Raw genomic sequence first — 8,859 nt, forward strand, 5'->3', positions numbered from 1 at the left:
TTGGGCATATCCTTTCTAGGTGCTCAAATGCTCATTAGGAAATTCCTTACTTTTATTTCTCACCCCTGCTTTTATCTGGATTGGAAACAGGCATAGACATACTGTCCCCTCATGGTGGCAAGAGAGCTACTAGAAAAAAATGGGTTTACATTCTCCTGGTTTAGCAATCCTAGTGGAAAGAGATCACCTGTTTCTTAATAGTTTTTAAGTGAATCATAAGAGAGACTCATGGTCCTTGGTATCATGTGCCTATTTCTTCAATCACTATAGACAGGGTATGGGCTGCTCTGATTGGTCAGATCTGCATCGTGGACCCCATCCTCCTGGATCAGTCCCAACTAAACCCTATGAACTGAATTGGGGGAGGCATGTTTTCCTAGATTAAACTCTATGCCAGAAAAAGCGTTGCTGGATGCCAGGCAGGCAAAAACAGCAGGCATGGTGCAGTGGGTAAAAATTTTTGAAGAAAAAAATTAACTTAGGCACTTAGTCTAGAAATGAAAAGACAAAATAGGCAAAATATTGGTGCTCTATAAATCTCTTGCATGATTCCTATTGTCTTCAATAATATTCAGTTATATAATGTCTACAGAGAGAAAGTATACTACAAGCCAATGCTGGTAATACTTTGAGCATTATGAAAAGCTTCTCCAGTTCTAAAACAACTACCAAAATACCAAGAAGAGGATTTTCATAAGTATGCTATTTATAGGGATATTTATTTGTGGTAACTCCTTTAATACCTAAATCATGGAGTTTCAAAGTGATGCACAATCATAAGTTAATCCTTTCAACACTCTAACGAAAAAGATTATGAAGAGAACAGAGAACAAAGCACTGAAATGTTTTTTCCCAAGGTCACGAATTGAATCAGTGGCCAACCAAAGCTGCTGACTCTCAAAATATATGACTCATTCTTCTCCACATCTCCATACCTTATTTTAGTGTATCACAGCAATTGGTCTTTTTTGGCCTTTTTTTTTTTTTTCCGTAGATGATTGGCAGAAAATGAAAATGGCCATATGTTTGAAACTCACATCATCTGCTCTAGGGAAAAAATAAACAAAAGAGGTGAGCACAAATACTCAAATGAAAGAAGCAAATGGGGCACAGCAAAAAAAATCTATGGAGAGAATTTACCAGTGGCTAAAAATAACTGAGAGTGAAGTATAAATTGAGGTATCAGAACTTTGGATATTTGGTATGACAGTGAGTACACTTAGGACTGTCTTTTATTTTATTTTCTTTTGACATAATGTCATAGAAAAGTTTCAAAAATAATACAAAGAATTGGAGAATAACCTCCACTCAGATTCCCCAAATGTTGACTTTCATTGTACTCACAATCTTCGTTCTTTCTCCCTCTACACATGTGCGTGCATGCAGACACACACACATTTCTGAATCATTTAATAGTAAGTTGTAGACACAATACGTCTTTCTTGCTGTACACTTCAGTGTATATTTCCTAAAACAAAGGATGTTTTCTTATATAACCACAGCACAATTTTCAAAATTAGGAAATTAATATTGATACAACACTATTGTTTACTATACAGTTTTTACTCAAACTTCACTGATTGTTCTAGTCATGGCAATTACAGCAAAAGAAATGTAGGATCATGCATTATATTCAGTTGTCATATCTCTTTACTTTCCTTCAGTATGGTAGTCCTGAGACTTTGTTTGTATTTCATGCTGACATCTTTGAAGAGTACAGGACAATTGCTTTGTAGACTGTCCCTCGAATTAGGGTTTGTCTGATGTTTTCCCATGTTTACATTCAGATTATGCACTTTTGGCAGGAATATCCTGGAAATGGTGCTGTGTTCTTCTCGGTGCGCCACAGTAGGAGGCATTTGCTGTTGATTTGTCTCACTATTGATGAAGCCAACCTTGATCATTTGGCTAAGGGGATGTCTGTCATGTTTCTCCACTGTAGCATTACTGTGTTACCTCTTATAACAATAAATGCCTTTTGGAAAGATACTTTAAAATTATGTAACTATCCTGTTACTCCTCAAACATTTACACACTAGTTTTAGCATCCATTGATGACTACTACCTGAATCAATTAAAATTAATATCTTTTAATTAAACTTGTTTCTAAAATGTATACCACTCATGCCATGCTAAATGTTAGCATAATCCTAGAACTTTAATTATAGATGAATTCTTATAACCTAAAAAACACTATAATCAATGATAGGGAGGTGGGATACAATTTTAATATGCCTAATAATGAGCTCAGGATCGTCAGTAGGATGAGTGATCTGAGTAGGGAATGAAAATGCTCTAAAACTGACTTATGGTGATGGTTATACCACTCAGTAAAGTTACTAATTGAATCACTGAGTTGTATGTACATCTGAAATGGGAGACTTTTATGATATGTAAATACATCTCATTAAAAGTGTAAAAAAGGAAAAATTAAAGTTAAGGAAATAATAAAATGATTTGAGTCAGAACACAGAAGCAAAGGCTAGTAGAAGCAACTATTCAGTGTCATAATTTATGTAAATAGCAACTTACATCTAAATCAAGTGTTCCTAACCTTTTATATCATGGCAGTCTCCTATTAAGAATAAGGTTTTGAATACATAGAATATATAGGATTACAAAAAATATCAGTTTATTGAAAAAATTATAAAAATATTTTTGTAATATAACAATATATGAGTTTTCAAAAATATGCTAAATAACAATAGATTTAAAATGTAGGTAAGTGAAAGTTAAATTTTATTCTTACAACCCTTCTCAGTGTGAAGGCTGTTGTTGTTTAGCATGAACAAGAATGATAAACTTTCTTTGACAGGGCAATGTGCACGTCAGGTAAGACATCCAGTATTTGTTTTTTTGGTTACAAGTGCTGACAGTCCAAATTCTCTAAAATATATTATCATCAATATAATTAAAGATTCCATAGCTTGCTTAACAAGAAACAGATAAGTTCTCTCGAGGAATATCAAAATTCTCTAAAGCTGTTTGAGTTAAATTTCTGTTCTGAGGTTATATGGATTTACCATTTGGAGGCGCAGAATTGCACTGAAGTTGGCCAGCTCCAGTGCAAGAGTGTCTGTGGGCAGGGAGGCTGAGACCTAATACTGCAATATTTGTGAAGGAGTGAGGAGCATAAATGATGTTTTGAGATATCTGCAACTTCACTGTGATTTGAAAGTGTCTATGATTTCTAGTAGTGACAAGGTCACAGGGACTAAGATTTTTGCCACCATTCACACTTGAAGAATTTTCTAAATTTCGCTTAAATGTTACTGAAAAATAAAGATGTATATTTTTTATCCATCAAATTCAAGCACCCTCTGACTTATATCTGTGGACACATTGGGCATCCAAGGACTTCAATTTAAGAACTCCTCATATAAACAAATAGATAAATTAAACAGAATTTATAACCCTCACATTTCAGCTATTTGGTATAGTTACATAATGCCTAAAGACAGCATAAATACATCTGTAAAGCCATGATGATTTAAGAGAAAAAGAAAATTTCTGGTTTTGTCTATGTCAAGTCTAAAGACTCAAAAATAGAATCCTCTCAGTTTCTTTCAAGATTCTTTTTCATAAAATGTGGTCAAAATGATTAGTACTGTTAAAAAAAAAATCCAATGATGAGACATCTCTTTCTGCTCTTTCATTTTTAGGCATTATTCCAGCCCAGGGTTTTTCTGCCTCTTCACTTGTGACAGGAAGAGGTTGACCTCTTGCTTCTTATTCTTATCTCCAGTTTGGGGCTGCCTCTTAATTTTTTTCATTCTCATATAAATTTAGATGTTGAATTCTTCTTCCTCAACTCATTGCAAGCAGGAGAAGTCCAGTTACATGTTTCTGAGCAGTTAATTCCTTCCTATTACAAACTTATTTAGTCCCAAAATGTGTTATCAGGTCATTTAGTTCTCTGAAAGAAAAACCTTATTAGAGATAAGGTTTCTGTACACTAATCAAAAGAAATATTTCTGGAGTTAGGAATTAGGATATAATAAAAGTTACACCACTAGAAGTCAGATTTGTTCTTTACTCCATATTATGCCTAAATAGGCACTTCCGACACTCTTCTTATGTGGAAAATGACTGGCAATTTGCTGTCTAATCTCTAAGGTATTTTCTACCTCTAAAAGTTTAACAAGTCATGACCTATCTAACACAGTCATCTACTGGACTGTGTTGATGCCCCGTCACTCCCAGCTCTTTCATCTGGCTGGTTTGTCCATCCCCTAGCTGTTATGAGTATCTGTTGTTAGCAATTCACAGCTGTCCCCGCCTCAGAATCGCTCTTTCCTTTAGCAGAACAGGAGACTGGTGCAGCCATACCCTGAGGATTACAGCCCCCATCCAATAATTGACTGACATGGGGCACGCAAGTTGGCCCCCTTCCCTCAAAATGGGACCAGAATTTCCCGTTGGACTAGACTGAAGCTAGTGTCCTGCTGAGACCACATCCTTGTGAAGCCTTTTTCTCTTGTACTGTCCTGCTTTCCTCACACACCTTCTCCTGAGATCATTCCCTCAACTACATTATCATTTCAACAAGAATCCCTGTGTCAGGCTCTGCTTCTAGGGAGCTTGACATAAGATAGCATCTCACAGGAGACATTCAGCAAATCTTGGTAGACTGACTGAATGAAAGAATGGAATTAATCTGTTTAATATTAATTATAAAAGTTATAAACAAAGCCTAAGAGGACTTCACATAGTTTTCAGCAATAACTATGTGTTGGGAGTATTTCTTAGCAAGTACTATAAACATGTCTGTAAACTTGCTTCTGTACCTTTCTGATAAAATTAATTAATTCATGTGCAGAAGGAGCTTCCCTCAAAGGCTTATTCAATGTTCAGCAGAGGATGGGCTAACCCCAACCACTGGCCCAAGTGATCAAAGTAATGAACTCAATATTTAGGGAGGAAAGGAAAGCTGACAGCTCATATTTCCAGAGTTCAGCACCTTTGATTAATTATTTATTTCTAATATAAGGTGGTACATTATCAACTTATTAGAAATACAATATTAAGAATGTATGAGAAGATAATGCAGTAAGTGCCCAAAAGTGAGGCTAACTTTCAATTATTCAGTGATAGAGATGAGTAATGTAGACGTTGGGTTGGAATGTATTATACAGCTTGTACCAAATGATAGGGAACAGACAAAATTCTCATTTGTCAACATATCTTCTTTTAACTAATAATAAAGGTTTTTGTTAAGTGGAAAAAGCAATTGTGTAAGTTTTGAAACTTCTTAATGGAGAGAAGTTCTCTATAATTACTCCTCAGAACAATTACAAATACAAGAGCCATCCCTGTTTTGTACAAATAGTAAAATCCTGGGCACTGTGGTTTGGATTCTAGCTTCATTTGTGCATGGCCCCTGTTCTCTACACAGCTCTAATTACCAGTCCCCTGGCCTCAAATTATTGTATTTCAGTGGGTGTGCAGTTGTTAATAAGCACTTCATTGGAGATCATGAGGACGTTCTCAGTTACATACAGAATAAGTTTTGCTATTTTTACTTTTGTACTTCTTGTGATAATGCGGTTGAACAGAAAAAATGTTTTCCGTTAGTAATTTTTCCATGATTCAACAGCATTTACATATTATTGTGGGGTTTTATATATTATAGTCAAAAAATCACTGTAAGATTTATTTTAGCCATCATGAAGAGAAAACTCGATTTTCTCTTCTATTTATTAAAGAATGTGAGTGTATATATATATATATATATATATATATATACATACCTATATTTTTCTGATTATTAGAGAATATAGGATCCACCACAGTGGTCCTCAACCCAGTTAATTCTGAATATTCTAAACTTCTTGAGTGAAACAACTGTTTCTTAAAAACGTTTGTGTTCCCCACAGTGCCTAGCATAGAGCAAGTGTTTTTCGACACATCCTGAAAGAAGAATTGAAAACTTCTTGTATTCATTTGCTAGGGCTGTCATAACAAAGTAACACAGACTGAGTGGTTTAAACAACAGAAACTTATTTCTTACAGTTCTGAAGGTTGGAAGTCCAAGATCAAGGTGTCAGTAAGCTTGATTTTTTCCAAGGCCTCTCTCCTTGACTTGCAGATGTCCACCTTCTCTCTGTGTTCTCATGTGGTCTTTCCTCTGAATGTGTGAATGTCAATGTCCTAGTCTCCTCTTCTTATAAGTACACCCATCATATTGGATTAGGGCCAACACATATGACCTCATTGTATCTTGATTACCTCTTTAAATGGCCTATCTCCAATTACAGTCACAGTCTAAAGTATTGGAGGCTAAGACTTAAACATGAATTTTGGGGGACACAATCCAGCCCACAACACTCCTTTATATTGGTCTTATAAATTTTAACTCTTAGCAAGTTTATATACTAAAAGGAAACAAAAATAAGTACTTCAACTATTTTTAAATAAGAGTTATGAATTATAGAGTCACCCTTTTTCTAGCCATTTGTTTGGAAAATTATGTATACTAATTACAATTTAGTAGTTGTTATAAGGTATATTAACATTCCATTTGGGCATAAGCAAATATTAATGAGGCTGATGAGATAAATTAAGCTTCCATTTCCCAAACTCGCCCCTAAATAAAATAAATCTAGACCTTTTCATTGATATCCCTTTCATAAAGAGAACATTTGGCAATGTTTGAAGCAGGAATTTGGAGTTTCAATACATTATGCGTTGTGCTTCATAAACAACTAAGATAATTATATTACCTTTCCAGCTTACAAATGAAATTATAAAATTACTTTGAGTGTAACATAAGTAAGGAAAAACTTGAGGGTGTTTTTCAGAAGACTGCTTGTCTTTGTTGTAATTATAATTAAAGCCATTTCATTTATATGAGAAACTTCTGCCTTATAAAAGATAAAAAACGTAAACACACTAACTTTGGAATTCTGGGTTTTTTTTAACCAAAAAAGATTAGGATCATCGAAGATAATGTTATAATATCCTGAGAAAATACAAAGAAGGGAAAGATTGTCTTCTTTATGTATATTATGTATGCAAACATGTGACCCATGTCACCTATTAGAGAAAGCCTTTATGTCAACTTTATAATATATGGATATCTTGCCTATGGCAAATATATATATTTGATATTGGATTGAGGCTGTTCAACATAGAGGTTGGCTATAGGCTTTTTGTAGATGCCCTTTATCAGGTTTAGGAAGTTCTTGTCTATTCTAGTTTGTTGAGAGTTTTCATCATGAATAGATGTTGAATTTTGTCAAATGCTTTTTCTGCATAAATTGGTAATGATCCTGCAGTGTTTTCCTTTAGACTGTTACAATTACAATGATTGAATTTCTGATACTGAACCAACGAGCCATGCATTCTTGGTATAATCCCCAGTTGGTTGGGATGTATTATTCTTTTTATATATTGTTGGATCTTATTTGCTAATATTTTGTTGAGGATTTTAGTGTCTCTATTCTTGAGGGTATGAGTCTGTAGTTTTCTTTTCTCATATCTTTGTCTGGATTTGGTATAAGAGTAATACTGGCCTCAAAAAATGAATTGGGAAGTGTTCTCTCCTTTTCTATTTTCTGCAAGAGATTGTATAGAATTGCTCTTATTTCTTCTTTACATGTTTAATAGAATTCTCTAATGAAACAATCTGGCCTGGATATTTCTTCAATATCTTGAATAGTAATAGGACTATTCAGGTTATGTATTTCAGCTTAGATAAGTTTTGGTAGTTTGTGGTTTTCAAGGAACTGGTCCTTTTCGTCTTATGTGCATAGAAGTTATTAAATTTATGTGTATCAAATTGTTTATAGTATTTCCTCATTATCCTTTTATTGTCTATGGGGTCTGCAGTAATATCCTCTCTTGCATTCCTAATATTAGTATTTTTGTGCCACTCACTCAGTCTTGCTAGAGGTTTATCAATTTTATTTATTTTTTTAAAGAACCAGCTTTTTATTTCATTGACTTTCTCTACTGTTTTTCTGTTTTCAACTTGATTGATTTCTGCTCTAATCTTTATTATTTCCTTCGTTCTTTTTCTTTGGGTTTATTCTTCTCTTCTTTTGCTAGTTCCTAAATTGGAAACTTACATTATTGATTTGAGACTTTTCTTCCTTTCTAATATAAATATTTAATGTTGTAAATATCCTAGTGAGCACTGCTTTAGCTACTGTCTCTCAGTTTTAAGATTTGTTGTATATTAAGATTATCAACCTTTGTCTGTCTGGGAGAAATCAATACTTCTCCCAGTTTGTCAATTATACTTTGACTTTGTTTATGGTTTCTTAATCATAAAATAATGTTTAATTTTTATGTAATCAAGTTTACAATTTTGTTATTGCCTATGGATTTTGAGTCATGATTATAAACTCTTTTACTACACCCGAGGTAAGGGGGAGTTCACCCATGTTTTCTTTTAGTACTTTTGTAATTTTTTAATTTGTATTTAGGTTTCCAATCCATTTGGAGTTTATTTTTGTGTATGGTATAAGATATGAATTTAATTTTATCTTTTTCCAAATGGCTACTCAGTTATTTCAGGACTATGTATTAAAAAGTTCATCTTTAACCCAATGATTTGAATAGTCACCTTTCTCGTATATTAAATTTCCATAAGTATTTGGATCTAATTTTGGCTATTTTATTCTATTCAGTGGGCCTATTTATCTATTCATACGCCAGTACCACACTCTTTTAATTGTACAGGATTTGTATGTACTATGTTTTAATGCCTGGTAGGACTAATTCCTCCTGGATGTGTTTCCTTTTTCAGCATTTTTCTGGCTATTCTTGCTTGTTCATCTTTCTATATGAACTTTAATATCAACTTGTCTAACTCTGCAAGAACTTCTTAGTATTTGTATTGTTTCCCTATTAAAT

The sequence above is a fragment of the Equus caballus genome, chromosome 17, assembly GCF_041296265.1.
Source record: "Equus caballus isolate H_3958 breed thoroughbred chromosome 17, TB-T2T, whole genome shotgun sequence".
Lineage (NCBI taxonomy): Eukaryota > Metazoa > Chordata > Mammalia > Perissodactyla > Equidae > Equus > Equus caballus.